The sequence below is a fragment of the Carassius auratus genome, unplaced genomic scaffold (genome assembly GCF_003368295.1).
Source record: "Carassius auratus strain Wakin unplaced genomic scaffold, ASM336829v1 scaf_tig00217023, whole genome shotgun sequence".
In the NCBI taxonomy this organism is placed as follows: Eukaryota; Metazoa; Chordata; class Actinopteri; order Cypriniformes; family Cyprinidae; genus Carassius; species Carassius auratus.
The window spans coordinates 221,674-240,051 of NW_020528856.1; the positions used below are offsets into that span (position 1 = coordinate 221,674).

At 44.3% G+C, this 18,378-nt stretch overlaps 1 pseudogene; it reads left to right on the forward strand.

Moving 5' to 3' along the window:
• The first annotated feature begins 594 nt into the window (after positions 1 to 594).
• LOC113099708 (BCL-6 corepressor-like) lies at positions 595 to 15,386 on the forward strand (annotated as a pseudogene).
• Positions 15,387 to 18,378: the final 2,992 nt, after the last annotated feature.

The following is an 18,378-nucleotide window of genomic DNA, read 5'->3' on the forward strand; positions in this document are numbered from 1 at the left end:
AAGTCTCTGTCATTTTTTACTTTTTTTTTATGTAGGCCTAAGTGCATTTCTGATCACATTCCAACAACTAATTAATTATTTTTATTTCGTATAACCACAATTATACCTGCTATACGATTTTTATTTTTATTTTATTTTTATTTTTTATAAAATCTATTTTATTTTGGGTAGGCCTACGTCTTAATGTGCTCAAAAACTGTGAACGAGTGTTTAAAGCGTTCTGTTGGATAGAATTGTAATGATTGATCAATCTTTGTTTCAAAAGTGTAAAATACAAATGTGTTCTGCTTAAAAAAAAGTCACATATATATCTATGTTAGACATCTATAATGTGTAAAACACTCTATAAATCCACCCACCACCTCCCTTCTCTCTTTCTAATATAAGCCAAAAATTCCGTTTTGTGGTTTTCCAGAAGCCTCTCAGCGGCACTGCCGATTAATTTTGTTTACGGAGCCCGTACGCTGTGTGAAGCACCCCCCTCTCGCTGTACTCTACACGGGCGCGTCGAGTCGTACAGAGGGAGCGCAGCCTACTGGGTTTATGGTAATTGCGGTTGTTCCCCCGACTGGCCTTCTGGGTAAGTGAGAGAGAGAGGGAGAGAGAGAGAGAGAGCGAAGGAGAGACAGGCGTCTTGCGCTCAGCTTTCATTCCCCGCTGCACGCGCTCGCGGAAAGACACGCACACACAAGCAGCAGTCGCGCAAAGCACTCAGCGCGCCAGCGATATCGCGTATCGGAACCGGGGACAAAGAGACGGAAAATTTCCCGCGATCGGTCCGTGAGATTAAAGAGAGAGAGGGGAGTTCTTGTGGCGGGTTTGTTGGCCAGTGGTCCGTGAATGTGCGTTTGAGGACCGACCCGTGCACACACACACGAGCAAACACACTGCCGCCGTTCTCGCGGCGTGGCTCTCGATCGCTCGTTGTCTCGCCCGAGCCCAACATGGCGCTGCGAGGCGTCATATAGCCTAGCAGACTGAGTTCAGTTCAGCCAGAGCCCCGGGGATCTTTCGCCACCTGTGCATTCACGCGATTCGTGGCGAAGCCGTCCTCCTCTTGCGAATCAAAGGAATTACGTTCGACTGCGCCTGCATGGATGTACACGGAGCTCCTGTTCGCGTGCACATCTTTTTATTCAGGAGTGGATGGATATTCGTGTTCGGCAAGTCCGGAGATTCTTTTAACTTCTGAAGGACTTCCTTTGAAAACAAAGAGAAAACTAGGCTTAACAGAGTGACCCGAGTTATATAGGCTACAGAGTAATGCGGCTTTCAATAGCGGCATCTCATCCTCTTTGTTTTAACGGGAATCTTTGCATATCTTAAAAAAACTCAAAAAGTGAAAACGTGCATTTTTAAAGAGGAACCTTCATACTTTCACTGCGACTCGATGAACAACAAGCATCACTACATTCAGGTAAGAAGGTTTGGAGCTTTATCATCGGTGTTTCTCGTGTCTTATCTACATGTGTTTGTTCCGTTACATTGTCCAGTCTAGGCAAATGCGTCCGATCAGTTTCGTGCGGACCTTTGGCAAAGCTAAAGAGGGTTTGTTTTTGATACCCAAAACTGTTTTAAACCACGAACCTTGGCATATAGACCCTTGTTTTGAAATTTCTCTGTAAAACTTGCGTTTGCTGATAAGTTTTCAAAATTTTGTGTCCTGGCTGAATGGTGTCGCGCTCGCGGAGATGTTGTTGACATTTCTTGCTGGTTGTTTGTGCTCGTGTATGAACATCAGACACTGCTTTTCGTTTTATGAATCTATTTTATCTAGTTTTCCCGTCAGTCCGAGGACAGTCTACACGAGCTAACGAACCGTTTCCCATGTTACGGGACTTTCCTTTTTAGTAGCTGACCTTTTTACTGTGCATCACAGCCTATTCATAGCGAAATCAAATCGTAGATTTGTGGAACTGTTGGTTTCTGTGAAATTCACGTGTGTTATTTTTTTTTCTTTTCGTGTTGAGTAATGAGACGGCAGCGCGCGCTCGCGGTGGCTCGTGGACTTTTTTTCCGATCGGGATACACCGCGCACGCTATTGATTTTGCGAGCCTCGCCCTTTTATATGACGCTTGCTAACCTTGTGAAAATTGCAGTAAATGCTCCTTTTCGGTCTGTTACAGAACTCTTAGAAAACAAGAATGGGATGTGACCTCCAAACAAGTAGGCACGTTTGGAGGTCACCTCCATTTCTGTTTTCAGTGAGCTTTGTCAGAGGACTGAAAGGAAACATTATGGACACAAGTAGCTTATGAATTCATATAAAATGAATGAAATGTTTCTTGTGGATCCTGGGCTAGACATTGACGCCAGATAATTTTCAGTATGAGTGCTTCGTGTTTCTGTAAATCCTCTTTTTGTGAATCGACACGAATGTTGAGGAGACACTTCGCGACCTTCTTGCGCTCAAAGTTATTCGCTGTCGGCTCGTGTCCGGGACGGGAGGAAATGTCTTGGCCGGTTCCTACTAAGTGAAGACACTGACAGTTTTGTGTATAATCCACCACAGAGCTTTGAAGTTTGAGAAACCTCTTTGTCTTTGACAGGCGCGGCCGTTTGGACATTAAACATCCGTATATTGACGCTAGTTTTCTCCACTTCACATATTTCTCTCGCTATGTCACGCAGACTATCGTGCGATTTTCTCATAACAGACAATGCTGGGATGTCGCACCCTGATACTTGCCTTGGAGAACAAACCTCAGGGTTGAATCCGAGCTGTGATGGTATCCGAAAGTTTGCAGGTTCAATTCCCACAAGGGCTGATCAATGAACCATTATCACCGTGCCTTGAAGAAGACCCATAATCCCAGGTTTATCTAGGTTGACTGGATGAGTGTTATTTAAATCACCATTGATTAAAAGCGTTAAATTAGCATTTGTAAAGAGTTTCGACAAATCAGAAATAAAATAGTTTCGCTAAGGTGAAGATACGGTGTTGTTGTTGTTGGTTATGCTGAGGCAAACTTAGGCCCCTAGTTACTGGCCTGCTTTTTGTAGTCAACCCCGTGGGTTAATTTTTCACAGGAGTCTCCTTTCTAAATGCTCGCGACGTGCTATTCTGCATAATTAAAGCGCTGTGGACGCTATTAATCAAACATGTCAGAGCGTATCCGTATGAATCCTGGTGGAAAGAAAAGCCCTGGATCCATCCGTATTTTCATAGTCTTGCCTAAACGGCTACTGCTGATTTTTTTTTGGGGGGGGGCATCCAGTGTTTTAGCCTGACTCAATCACACTGTCAATTTAAAAAGCGCATTTCAATCTGACGCGCATCGCTGCACTCTTAACGCGTTCCCAAGCTATTCCACAACAGCTCTTGTGATTGATTCCCAATAAGACCCATTCGGCTGTAGAAGTTTTTGAGTTAGCCCATTGGATCTTTGTAGATTTAAAGAGTGCTTGATATTATATTTATTCGTTCTTTAGATCAATGTAGGCTTTAAGTTTTGGGGTTATTTCGTGTAGGCCTATATTTTCTTCTGAAGTACTAGACAGTGCGAGAAGTTCTTTGTTGCCCTCAAATGCGAAAAATATGAAAACACAAAACCATGTTTGCTTGTAATTGGAACCTTAATTCGTGTGTGTCTGTGTAGGCCTACACACACACACACACACACACACTAACTAAAGCATTAAACTGAATAAGACTTTTTACTTTTTAAATCAAACATTGCAAACTTTATAGAGTGGAACTAATGACAGGTTTAGTGTTATATAAAAGTCGACAATCTGTTTATTATTTGTTCCAATCTGTTCAATACAACTAATCGAAGCTTCCATAAAGCGGTTCAGTTTTGTATTCTCTTAAATGATACAAACTTTTTAGACTTAAGACTTTTTATTTTAACCCGCACTATATTTCTATGCATGCATTTATTTAGCCTAGTTTTTTAATCTTTTGTCATTTTTTATTAATGCATTTCAAGATTGCAGTGAATACCGGTTGTCTTCCTCCGTGAATGTCGTCCACTCCCCCGACTCGCCCCGCTGAGACCCCCAGCTCCCCGGGTTTGTTTATTTATAGCCCGTCAGCTCAGTGTGAGCTCACGCCTGCACGGTGTCCTCACCCGCCGAGCCTGTCTGCTGGAGACAGACCAGCCTATATTCCGATGGCACAGTCAGATCTGCAAGAGAGAAAGTGTGACATGTCTGCCCCGTGTTGTAATGCTCTATACATATAACCCACCCGCGGGTGGAATTCAGACCGGCAAGTCATGGCCTGAGTTAAACCGGTGCCACAGCTCACACATTATTTTAAGTGATTGATGTTGGCCTTGAATCTGGCGGAAATCAAAATGAGCCAAATAACAGAGTTTGGCTGCATTAGAGGTTACGGAGACACCCTAGAGGCCAGCCCACGGGTTATTTAGTGTTTAACAAAATATATGACGACTTAACGCTATATGGAGAATTCATATTTTAGTTTTTGTTTAAATGTGTGATTGAATTGTGCTCTGGCCTCGAGGTGTATCCCGGCAGAAACAAATGACATAAAAAGGATAAGTAAAGTTCTTTGGGACAAAAGCTTATTTTCTGTTTATTTTAGACGCTTTATAATATATGTATATATGTTTGTATGTATGTATGTGTGTGTGTATTTATAATAACTTTTGCTATTGGTTAGAACTTTAGTTTGTGTTTCTGAAATGAATCTGGAGCAATCCATGACCCTTTGCACATAATGTCAACACAAATCAATTTATCATCTAATAATAATAATAAAAACAATTAGCAAAACATTTGGGCTAAATGTTAAATATTTAGTGTTTAACACCTAGGCACCCGTGAGCAGACATCCCCACAGAGTTGATTTCTTTACTAAATCGTATTGCCAGAGTTTGCTTTTGTCTTGGCAGTCCGTTTGGCTCTATTCGCCAGCGTTTTAGTTCGTGTGAGGGTGGAGAGACGCGGCGCGGATCGGATTTCGGAGTTTGGCTCCCGCTGGAGACGTCACGGTTTGATTGAAGTCTCTTCTCGGTCCGAGCGGTCCCGCGGGACGGCGCGCGCTGAAACGGGAGAGCTCTTCTCTTCGCTTCACTGAGCTTTTGTGCTGCAGCAGGAGCCCCGGCGTGCACGGATCGCTGCGCGCTCCCGGAGCGACGCCTACCCATGGATACATTGTTTTCTTTTCTTTTCTTTTTTTTTCCTCACAAGTTAAAAGCTGGGATTTTTGAAACGCATACACTGTATTAGAGATAATAGATTATAAAGACGTGCTTTGAAAATGCCAGTCACTTTAGGTTCAACTTGGAACCGAAAAGGAGAAGCGCAACTTCCACAAAGGATGTTTTTTTTCTCATAGCAAACCATCTAGGTTACCTCCTTTATTAAACAGCTATTAGTCGTGTCTCTCCTTATTATGGTGGAGAATGGTATATTAGTTAAACGATTAACAGCACGCAATGAGCTGCAAAGTCATCATACATAGACACCGCTCTCAATTAAAACACACCCTGAAGAGGTCATGCTTTAGAAGCAATAAAAGATATATGAAATCCTTTTGTTGCTTCATCCACACATTGAGCTATCCATATTAGACCTTTAAATAGGTGATCTGAATTCACATGTGGTCTCTTTTAATAACACAACAAAATGTGTCACCTAACAAGGCTGATGGCATGATATATTTATTGATGAGTAAAGTTGGGATGAGGTACATACTCATTATCTTGTGCACGAGCTTAAAACGACCTTAGGTTAGGGCGTCTGGAATTTAATAGGGTACGGGAATCGTAAGAATTGTGACTGTTTTGCATCCTTAACTCTTCATGAAAGGTTCTTTTAGGACTTTTAAATGTTTGGGGAGGGGAAAAAATGCAGTTTTCACGTCTTGTCATTTCACGAGCCTTTCAGATGGAAGTTGGAACATGACTATTTGTAACTGAATCAGATTCATTCAGTCTAACTTAATCACAAGTGCATATGACTCACACTATAAGGTTTCGCACTGTCAATTCAGCAGTGAAGTTCTGGTACCGATGAATATTAACGCAATAAAAGGCGCAGGGTCTACATCAGTGGAGGGATGCAAGTTCAAGAACCTTTGACTGAATCGAATGTCACTCCGGTTTAAAAACGGATCTAGTTCCGAATAGAAGTTCTCGGGTCCCATGTCTCAGAGCTCCCAGTTCGTATCGATTTGTATTCGCAAGCAAGAAGAGGGGACAGTCAGAGAGAGAGAGAGAGAGAGAGGGCTGGCTAGAGCCAGCGCTAGTCTCTAGAGTACACGCACGCAACCCTCCATTTCAGAGCAGCGCAGAGCACACACTCGGCAGACGGGGAGGTGAGCGAGAGAGAGAGAGAGAGAGAGAGAGAGAGAGAGAGAGAGAGAGAGAGAGGGATGGCTGCGGGGGCCGCACGCGGAATATGTGTGCGCTGCCAGCGCGTGGGGCTCGCAGCAATTCGTATCGCTTCTCGCAGCTGAATGTCTGCAGGCAAATAATCACTTTTGTACACGTTGCGTCTTAAATATCCGAGCCCTTCCCGCGGAATGTTTTGTTTTTGTCTATATGGGCCAGCCAATGCATGTGCGCATTGAAAAATGAAAAGTTTTGTCTCGTTGTAATGGGATGTGAAACGTGCATGTTGACTGACCCTTTGACTAAAAGATACAGAGAAAATATTTTGTTCGATTTGTTTGACAAACTATATATATATATATATATATATATATATATATATATATATATATATATATATATATATATATAAATGAAAATCAGGTAAATAGTGTCATAGAAACGATTTACCATCCCTTCATTGTTTATTTTGCAACTTATAAATCAATAATTGTGTATGTAAATTATGAAATTAATATTTCTTCCAGACCTAGATTTTTTTTTAAACTGAAAGTTACATGAAATTAGGCTAACCCGAACAGTCACTATATCAATATGTAACCTACTGTGTGAAAATGAGTCATTTTTAGTTAGGTGTGTCAAGCATGGATATATTATTTAAATGTGTGCATTTAAGACAGTTCTAAGATACATAATATGCAGCGTATGAAATTTGCAACGAAATGTTCAACCTGTCATTTCAATCACAGAATGCTAAACGCAAACGTCATTTTAGATGCTGCATAAAATGACGTTGCGGTGGAAGTATTTATAAAAGTACTTTGCCCTAAAATTATATGTTTGTTTTCTAAGAGTAAATTGCTGCAGAAGTGCATTTTAGAGTCATTTAAAATGGAAAATAAAAAATATTCTGCTTTATTTAAAATATGGAAAGTGTCAAAATGTTCACATACCACGTCTGAGTTTGCCCTTAGCTATAATCTAGGATAACTTATGTACGAGTGTCAGTAACGTGGACGGAGATTTTACCCGGGGCACCTTGAGGCCTATGACAGGTTCATTTTCAGTTAGACATTGGACGCTTTGCGTTTGAGGTAATAAAGATAAGCTCACACCTTTCACTGCAAAGTTCTCTTTGAAATGAGGCGCTTTAATGAAAATATCATCTTTATTTAAGGGCTGTATACATGCCTTTTCAGGAGGCATGCGATACATTTAAGTAGGGTATAGGCCTACATTTCACTTGTGTTGAAACGCTTTTGTCCTTGTCTTTACCCCTTCGTTCGGCTTTGTCTTTATCTCCTGCTTACGGATATTATAAAACATTTTACTGCCACTTTAGAGAGTGTCGACGATAGACTTGGCGATCTGCCAGAGTTGGAGAGCTGATGGCGGGCCTCTGGGGCTCCTAGGTGGAGATCTCAGCGGCCTTCCTTTCTCTGCACTCGAGGCCTTACTGCAAAAACTCACACCTCAGGAGCTAAACATTTAACACTCTCTTTCATGCGCCGCACACTTTATAACATCATCTCGTGTTCTTCTATCAACAACACCGAGCTGATGCAACAGCTTTCACGCCTGGTACTGCCTTTGGCTTATCCGTGCCACACTGTCACGCAAAAGTCTTGATGAGTAGGTATTGGAAATATTTACTGGTAAAAAAAATATTAAGCATTGGGCCTATAGTTTTTTTTATTCTTGCATGTAAAATGAAACATTTAAAGATACAAATATATTAATTTGTTAATAATATGCACATTTTAAACGTTATTTTCTTTTGATAGTAATTAAATCGTTTAGATTTTATATAGGCTATACATAATCATTTGCATGTGTTTGTTTATTTGTTGGTACTTTTTATTTGCTTTATAATTTTGCGCATTACCTGCACGGTCTATTTGCTTTAAAGTGAGCCGAGAATTACGCGCTGCAAAATTGCAGCATTATTTTCTTGAGCAGCATGAACGACAAACCAATTCCGTTTCTGCCCCATGCATGAAATAATAATGTCGGGGCTAAGAACGTAAAATACGTAGCAAAGTTTAACTTTTGTATAGTCTTTTGTTTAGTTTGAAAGCCAAGGTGATTAGAAACGAAGTTAAAACAGCCCATGCAGCTCGATTCAGTGTTGGCTCACCTGCATTAAATGGCAGACAAAGCGCCCGGCGAGCATGGCTTGTGATTGATGTCTTTGAGAGCGGAGGTTTCTTTCCTCCGTGGGGGGTGAGTACCCCTCTTACCGAAGCGCCCCTCAAATGCATAATGTCCTCGCCCCCGCTGGCGCAATGAAAGAGCGGGTCACAGAGGGGACGGAAAATGAGAGCGCAGAGAACGTGACTGAATAGCCAAGGCGAGTGGGTTTCTGCTGCGCTCCCCACGGCAGGGTCGGATTAGGCTTTGCGAGCAGAGGAGCATGCATGGGGGAAGGGGGGCACACGCTCCGGGAACAGGGGCAGAATTTACGTTTATTAAGTTTAATGGCGGCTTAATGCTGGTGTAGTTATAGGACAATAATTCAACTTCGCTGTAAATGCAAGAGGGCTCCTCACGTGCATGTGCTTGGCCTGAATAGCAATGCATCTTTTACTGTTTTGCATAAATGCAACCGCTTTTAGGGATAGATTGTACTTGTATTAATACATTCTGCTTATGCATTAAAGCTGTTGTGCATGACAGGTTGCTATGGGAGTGATGCATGCACATCTGTGTGTGTGTATGTGTGTAGGTTGGTTTGATTGATGACAGAGGGCAAACTGTCTCACTCCTTCAATAGCAGCGACTGTGGCCATGTCTCTAGATAAGCTCTGGGTCTGCGTTATTGAAATGTGGAGTCTGTAGAGCCATCAATAACAGAGGCGCTACTCGCCTACTCAACAAAGCTCTGCTGTAATGTCTTGCCAAGCCGTGGGGCTGGGCGGCAGTATTTCGGGGGGAGGGGGCGGCTTTTGATTGTTGATTTCTCCGCTGTAATGATAGACCCCCCCCCCCCCCCCCCCAAACACACACACATTGGTTTCTGTGAGTACAGAACACAGAGGGATTCCTTATCAGAGCACTTGCTCTGAGATAACAAGGCAGGTGGCCCGGTGACCATTCGTGGTGAAGAAGGCATGTGGATGTGTTTCTCATTTTCCCTATTTCTGCTCATGTTAGTGGTAGCATGCCAATTTCTCCACTCAGTGATCAAGGTTCATCTTCACTGTGGTTCATTGTGTTTACCCTGAAATGAAAACGGTATTCGAATAAATAATAGAATGTGGTAAATATTCTGTCTCAAGAGCTGCATGATGTATAATATCTTTGCTTTTTGTTTTTCTCTAACAGAAAATTATCCTTATGGGATGGTGAAAACCAGGGAATCTGTTGAGAACTAACAGATAAATCGAGTCCTCATTCAAAGCATGGTAAGCATTTAATTTAATACATACTCATGCATGTAAACAACAGATATTCTCTTTTAGTTAGTCGTGTGAGAACAGCTTTGTGTCATTTCAGAGACAAACTTCAAATTATCCCCTCTCACATTGAAATATATCAACCTGTCATGCTAGCAAAGTGTGTAATAGCCTGTTTTCTTGCATTAGCATTTTCCATTGTTGACAGATGCATTCTCTCAGAATGCACAAGCCAGGACTGGCATAATTTGACTCTGAGGTCGCTCTCAGGTATGATGGGAAGACCAATCTGTGCTGTCTTCCGGACTGTCCAGAAAGCATACATCAAGGCTGCTGCGTTTCCCACACTATAGCCTTGCTGAAGCTGACATTTAAAAACATTTTCTGCATTCGCCTGTTCTGACCTTGACTAGTGCAATGTGTTGTGACGTCCTTGCAGTTTCCTATTAGCTTTTTTAAGGTTGTGGGAATATCATCAGATTGCTTTGTATGAATCAGTTTGCGATTAGAAAGAGATGCTTGGAGATGCTTTTCTCTATGACCTTTTAATAAGAGAGTCTGATGTTTATATAAAATGACCACTTGTGGTGTCTGTCATGTGCTGTGATTCATTTTTGTGTTCCTTATCACATGCAGTCTCTTATTTCAGTGATAAATATGCCCTCTCATTTAGTGAAGGGCGATAAAGATTGGATGGCTTGAACCTGCTGTTAATCTGTATTGGCCTTTTGTTCACTTGTCTATTCATTGTCTGAATCTTATTGCTCTTTGTTTGTTGTCTTATTCTGCACTCCCTCTCCTCCCACACTTACCACTCTCTGCTCTTTTGTCCAAGGTGGATGCGAGTACAACCTGCAGAATGAACCCTCTCAGTGCACTTGGCATCGATCGGGCCAGCCTGATGCGGGAGAGCCTCCATGTTCATGGCGGGATGATTTATCCACCAGGAATTCGGACCCTGCCAACCGAAAAGGGCTATGTTGGTGACAGGATCCCTGACTTGCTCTACAAACCAGATGTGTCTCTCGACAGCAGAAAAAACGCAAACAGTTACGTTGGACTTTATAAAAGTTCCCCTCCTGGGATTCAAAAGCCACTGATTTTGCCTGGGACTGGTGCAGATGCTTTAGGGTTGGACAGACGGGTCATACCAGCAGATAAGCCCCCAGAATTGAGTCTCAATGGTGGTAGCAGCTATCTGCGGGTTCCCTGGATGAATCCCTACCATGAAGTTGGAATGTACTCCTTCTTAGACTCCAGTAAATACACTACTTTGAACATGTATAAAGCATCAATCCTGTCACAACCGCCACCTTACCTTCCCCAGCATCTGGCCTACCAGTCTTTATGTGCAGGAGGCAGTGCAGCTGGTACGGAGCGCTTGTTTTACATGCCCCCCTATCCCCCTGCACCTATATCTTCACCCCTTGCTCCTCCTCTCAGGATCCCCACTGCGACTGTTGCCCCTTCTGCATTGTCACCTATGATGCACCACCAGGACAAAACGATACAGAGTATTGGTCCAAGGATTCACCATGAGCCCTCAGCATTTGGTCAGCAGACCATACATCAGCAGACCCAGCCCCACCACCAGTCACCTAGTGATAGGCAGCACAGCAGCAGTGGAAACAGTGCCAACAACAGCAAGTCCATCAGGACACCATCCAGCAAAAACACAAGCAGCACTAGCAGCAATGTTAGCAACAGTATCAGTGTTGGTGTGAGCAGCAGCTCCAGTTCCATAGTCACAGTAGACTCATGTACTTCACTTGTAATGCAGCCGCCCCGCCATACACAACGTCCCTCTCAGACGCCTGCAGCACCACCACCCCCTCCCCCATCTCAAAAGCCTCTGTACAGAAGTCCTTCCTCATCCTCGTCATCTTCACCATCGGTTGCTCACCCTGTATACATTAGCAGCATGTCCAAAGAGCTTCGCTCTCCAATTCGGCCTACTAGCCAGAAGTCTAAAGCCAAAGAGGCAACCATTGAGTCCAACAGAGGTATGGGGAATGAAAGAAAGAGCAGCAGCTCACCTGTTAAGACCTCTTCTGAGAAACCACCTCAACAGGGGCCTATTACCAAAGACCCAGCAGACAAGCCTTTAGACTTGTCTGCCAAAATCATGGACTTCGAAGGACCTACCAATGGATACCCCCCCAAATTAGAGGCCTTAGCCAAGCTTGGCTATTCCCCTACTGCCCGTTATGGACTTTCCCAAAACAGGGAACTTTTAAAAGAAACTCTTTCTCCATCATCCTCTACATTAAGCACTTCTTCTAAAACTCCAGAAAGGCCTGAGATAATTAGCACTTTAACATCTTCCTGGGTGGTGCCAAGTCCTACCCAGACAATCAGCTCTGAGGCAAGTCAAAACAAAGGCTCCAGCATCATCAAGAATAAGAATCTTGAACATGTGGTGCCACAGTCAAGAAGTTCCTCGTGTCCCAGAATTGACAACCAAAACAATGGCTCAATCCCAAGTTCTGCCCCTACTGTCTTGACAACAGCATCTCGGCCATCATCTGTCTCACCTTCTCCCAAGAATAACGGAGAATGGCCAAAGTCAGTTCCCACCCCACCAGAAAAGACCCCAACAGCTACAAAGCCCTCAAAGACACTCAAAAAACCTGAAACCCCTGAAATTGGCTTTAAGCCTCAGCAATCACATTTGGAAAATGGGCATGCTCCAAGCCATCTCTACATGCCTCAGGGTGAAACTTATCTTCCTCCCAGCTTAGCATATTCTAACAGATATCTCTCATACCCAGTACCCGAGAGTCTTTCCCTTTCCCACTTGCAGTTGTCAGGAAAAGGGCCAGTGTACCCTCATCCTGTTCTGCTTAGCACTAACAGTCTGTATTCAGCACGTTTACCACCTAAACCCAGCATCCCATATGGAATCCCACCCAGTCATGGAGAATATCTGACCTACCATGACTCACAAGAGATGGTCCATCCACTAATGTCTCCCCACCTGCCCCTGGACCACAAAGTCACTGAGCGTCTGGAACTGAGGCACAGACCCCTGGACAAGCCTTGGCATCACAATGAGGCTCTGTACAAGCGCCAAAGCATCACTGACACAGACCCAAGCTACAAATCTGAGAGGGAGTCAGAGAGGCAAGAAGTTTTTGGCTCAAGGTCTCAGAGCAAGCATCACACAGTGAATAAAGAGGAGATTGTCTGTATCGACCTGGTCCAAGATGAGACAGATGGCAGTCCAGAGCCAGACAAACATAGTGCCATCGATGCCAAATGCAAAGAGCCAGCTAAGCCAGTCGGCAGTGGGACAGGGATGGGGAATGAGAGTGGCAGTAATTCTGAGGAGAAAGAGCCAGAGCTCATGCAGATTTTGCGCTCCGGCCAGCCTGCCGTATCCTGGCCAACTGATTCAGAGCGGCGGGCAGAGGTATGCAGTCCGCTTCGGCCACAGAATCAGTCTGACTCTCCTGTGCAGAGCCAGAGTGAGGAAAGCTCCTCTGAGCATAGCCCACTACCTGACATGTTGGAAGAGCACACACTGCGCTGTGCCAGAACCTCCGGTGAAAGGGCTCGAGCTGATGGTGGTGATTTCAAGGTTGATCGGCACCACGCTAATCGACAATATGTGGACCTGGGCAAGGATGTACCAGAAGATGCAGAGTCCCCATGAGGATGATGAGGAAGGACATGGCTTGTCTAAAAGCAAGAAATCCAGCTTGGCCAAGAGAATAGCCAACTCCTCAGGCTATGTTGGAGACCGCTTCAAGTGCGTCACCACTGAGCTGTATGCAGACTCCAGTAAACTAAGCCGGGAACAGCGAGCTTTGCAGGTGAGTTCTGCAATTCATGTATGTCAGTTGGGATGTTTGTGCAGTTTTAGAGCATGTCACATGTCATTGTCACACTTTCAGTTTGAGAAGCATTCCAGATCACATAAGGTCAAGTAAGAGTGCTATAATGTAAAAACACATCATATATTTTTTGTTCCCTGGTCAACTCTTCATGTACCAGTAACTGTCATTGAATTAGATAAAGTTCTCAGACATCCTGAGATTTACAGCTTCTCTTTAAAAATAGCTCAATGACCTTAGTTCCGGCTTTGAACGGGCACCCGTATCTTACTTCCATATTGAACGCCTTGCTAATTACAGATCTCCGCAACCCACACTCCCTCTCCTGCTCTCTCTTTCTAGCAGTTTCTGAGCCCCTGCTGTGAATCTGTCAAACAGGCTTTAATGGCACCAGTTCTACTCAGTTAGCATGAGAGAACTTGGGTGTTTGTACAAGAGCACACACACTTGAGTGTGTGGTTCAGTCAATGGCTGAAAGGGTTAACATAAAGTGCCGTTAGTGGCTGCTTTGCCCAGTCGTGCGGAAGCTCAGCTGCTGAGTGTTTGTGTGAGTGCATGCATGTCGTGGCCTTGCTAGCACATAATGCTGCAGGCAACTGTTAACCTGCAGGTGAGCCCTGGAGACCGGTTTGTGCTGGGCATACCAAAACATAATCACACACCCTTTCCTACACTCTTCCATCTTGCACTCTGTTTCTCTCTTTACACATGCAAACCACTAGGCCCCCACTAGCTATGTGCATGGTGGCAGCCCTTCCAGCTTAAGTGAAATCCAGCCCATTCTTTCCTGATGGGGAAGATTAGAGTTCTTACCAGCAGCAGCGAGCAGAGCACTCGCCGACTGGCAGAGTCATTAGCGCGCACACACATAGTCTCGCTGCGGAGGGAGAGCAAGGGAGAGGCTGATGGAAGACAATGCCCTAATTTCAGATAGCCCACACATTATGGAAAGTCCTTTTAAATAAGCCCAGTATGTTTTTACACATTTCCACATATCTTACATTAAAGTTTCTATCATTTAAAGAAGCCATCGCATTCTCAACTATATCATGCATTTCCCCATATTTTTGTGTATGAGGGTAAATTAATGTTTGTTTGCAGATGTGTTAAATTTGTGTAAATATTCAATTCAAATAATTGAAAAAGACATTGAGCCCCATTCTGATTGCTTAGATGGAAGGAATATCACAAGAGGACGTAATTTAAGTCAACCAGCTGCGTTTTGGGAGGTCAGTTCATTTTATTTTTAAATTACTAATCAGTTGAAATGAGTAACACTTGGTTTTGCGCCCACAGGCGGTTGTGAAGTTAGAACTTTATTTCCTTCCTTTTCCCCCTTTCTGAGGGGCCCTGAAAATTGCATGGTCAAATATGAGTAAAATGAATACCCTGATTTCACCTATATCAGTTAGTTTTTGTTATAAGTTATTGATATGCATTTGCTACATTTACTCCTAATGCGCTTTTAGCTCCTGTTTCTACTCTCACTGCAGATTTATTTTATGCAAGTTTTATTCTGTTTTTCCCCCTCTATTTTTGTTGTACTGGAGCACACGAGAGACAGGCTTTACAGCTGGTGCTCGTAACACTGGATCTGGTTTCACGATTGTGCTGTGTGTGTGTGGTGTGTGTCTGTGTAGCGTGCGATGATGCGTTTCTCGGAGCTGGAGCTGAAGGAAAAGGAGGGGTGTGTGTCGTCTACAGCGCCCGGACTGGGGAGAGAGCAGGAGAGAGAGAGGGAGCTGGCAGAGAGCCAGTGCGGAGCGGAGAGACTGGGAACGAAGCCAGCCAAGCTCCAGGCCCTCCGCAGCCCTTCGGCCCTCTCCGATCACACCGAGGCAGCACAACGGTAAGATGCTCACACACACACACACAAACGCAATCCCTCTCCCGCTCCTGCGCTCGCTTTTATTTTCTTTCTCCGTCTTCCGTGAAATGTCTCTAACTTTCGTCTTGCTCGCAGGCTGCCTTTTTTCAAGCATTTCCTCCATCTGCTGTCCCTTTGTCCAATCTCCTACAATCTTCAGTATCCATCCCAGATTCAAAGGCACTTGCCTCGTTTCTTCACCCCCCAACCCCCCTTACATTTCCTTCCCTTGTCACTAGGGACGGTCCCTGTGCTGTGGCGCTCCATGCAACAGCGTTAAACCAGCGGAAACGACGTGGTAACATGGCTTCCGCCACCGCCACCCTCAAACAGGAAGCGCTCACATAAACATGCACATGCTTCTGAATCTCTCCTCTCTCTCTCTCTCTCTGTTGTTTTTGGCTCTTGTTTTTTCCACTTGAGCTTTGGTTATGGCCTAATGCCATCAGATTTCCAAATCAACACTTTGCAGCTATGTGACCTCGCACTCCCTGGTGGCTTTCACAGAGGCGAGGCGTTTTCCTGTGAATATTGGTTTAGAGTGTGTGTGCGCACTGCGGACGCTCGCATGTGTGTCAGCCACACGGACAATTAACAGTGCTCTGGATTACATAAAACAGAGTGCGCTCGGCAGACCGGCAGTTCCTGTGAAGCTTTGAAGGTGAAAATGCTACAGAAAACCTTCTTTTGTAGTTTTAAGTTGTCGAATACCATTCTGTTTATCAAATCTATACAGTTCAAGTAATTGGATTATTTGACTTTGTGCGTCCTTTGAGGATGTTTCATGTCCTTCGGTCCCTCTCTTGATTTTTATGCCCGACTGTCCTTCAACATCTCTCTCTCTCTCTCTCTCTCTCGCTCTCTCAGAATGGCCACATTAACTCTCTCCGGGTGACGCGAATGATGTTACCATGGTGATCTGTTTTGGTTCAGAGTTGCTATGGTGCACACATTGCCATGAATTATGGGATGCATGTGGTGTTAGTCACATGCTTTGTGCGTGTTCTGTGAGAGCCCGGGGCAGGGTGGGCTGCATTCTTTACCCAGGCCAGTATAAAGTTAGTTCTGTTCTGCATCAAGCGCGCGTTAAAACGATTCATTTGGTATGCATGATTCTGCACCATTTTTTATTAATTTTGTGGAATGTTGTATTTTTAGTAGATTTGATAGATTTGGTTTATGTGTGACTTATGACGGTGTCAGCTAGCTGTGTAATGTATGAGTGCATGATTTTAGGACGTGTATGTGATGCTATATATGGCGCGAGTGTGTGCGTGTGTGTGTGTGAAAGAGAGAAGCGGGCGGTATGGAGCGTGAGCCCTAGCGCCTGTCTTTGATCTGCGCTGCTGCTCTTAGCTGCTGGGAGACATTCTCAAGGAGCACTTTTCACTGCCACACACAGAACGGCAGAAAGCAGGAGAGGGGGAGGAGAGAGAGGAAGGGGGAAGCAGAGGAGACTAAAGTTGGGTTGCCGCTTTGCGCTCTTGGCACGGATGTTTCGGGCTAATTTAAGCTCGCGGAGAGAGAGAGCAAGTGCGTCCCTGTTTGCGTCTAGCTCCCTGTGTGGGATGGGTGTGGTGTAGTTAGCGCAAACACACAAGTGTCCAGGTTAGGGGGGACAGCGTTGTTTTTCTATAGTCTTTTCCTTTCTATCTCTCTCTGTCTACTCTCTGGTTTGTCGCGCTTCTTTTGAACTTGGAAAACGCGTTGGTGTCGCAATGTGTCGGACTAACCCAATTGTGTTTGTGTGGCTACGCAGGTGCGACGCCAACATGTGCAAACAACAGAGTTCCCGTGCTTCAGCGGTGCGGCCCACCAGCCGATGTCCCACAGTCCCGCCGTGCAGAGGAGAAGAGAGCGAGGGACGTGAAAGGAGAGGAGGAGGGGTCTGTTGGCACGGCGACGGCCAGAAAACGTGCATTTGGTTTGGAACCGAGCCAAGGCCACCCTGATTGCCTGCACACCGCAGAAGAGAGAGATGGAGAGAGACGGACGAGAGGAGAGGACGATAATGGCATCGCGGCGAAGAGAGCGAGACTGATTTCAGGTAGACAACCGGGCTGTCTGTCTCTCTCTCTCTAGTGTCCTTCAGCATGTCTGTCCTCTTTTTCAGTCTCTTCATCCCTGTTCTTTCCGCAAGCTTCAAGTAGTGGATGGTCTGCTCCGTCTTTCATCTTATCGCAGACCTCCTGACACATCTCACTCTCTCGCTGCTCCTTTTCCTTCGCTTGCTCCAGCTTTGATCCTTTCCCTGGTCTTTTCAATTCGTCTTGATTTTTGTTTATTGCCGTCACATGGTCCAAATAAACACAACTGCTGGGCGTTCTCTGCCCTACTCTCTCTTTGTGCTCAGTCTAAAGGGCGTTTTCAGACATCAAAACAACCTTTGTATAAACTCGCATCGCTTAAACTTGTCCCAGAAAGCTTGTTTTTGTCAGCAAAACATGGGTGTCTGTTCAGCTCTGCACTTTCATTTTAAAAGCTATCAAACTGGTGGGTGTTTGTGTTCTAGAAGGTAACGGCTGTTAACAACTGGAAAACAATTCCTGCTCTACTTTGCACTGACACAACTGAACATCGCTAAATTCAGCTGTTAATGGGTTGCAGTGCATTGTGGAGATGCATTACGATCCAATTCTCGGGATGCATTTTGAACTTTTGGTGGTCAGAGATGTCTATAGCTACAGTGCATTCATAACATACAGCCTAATGCATCCTAAATATGTCAGTCAAGCAACAGTTTATGTTCATATAAAGACAAATTATGCCTGAATGATTAAGAAATTTGGGCACAGTTTAGTACGCAATGTATGTATACATCGGGGAGTAACAAGTTGCATGTAGTGGAATTACGTAATTTAATTACATAATAAACATAACTATAATGTGTTAGTTACTGAGAAAAAAAATGATGTAATTATGAAAATGTTTACTATTACAAGAGGGGTTACAGCTGAATGTTTTCTCACACATT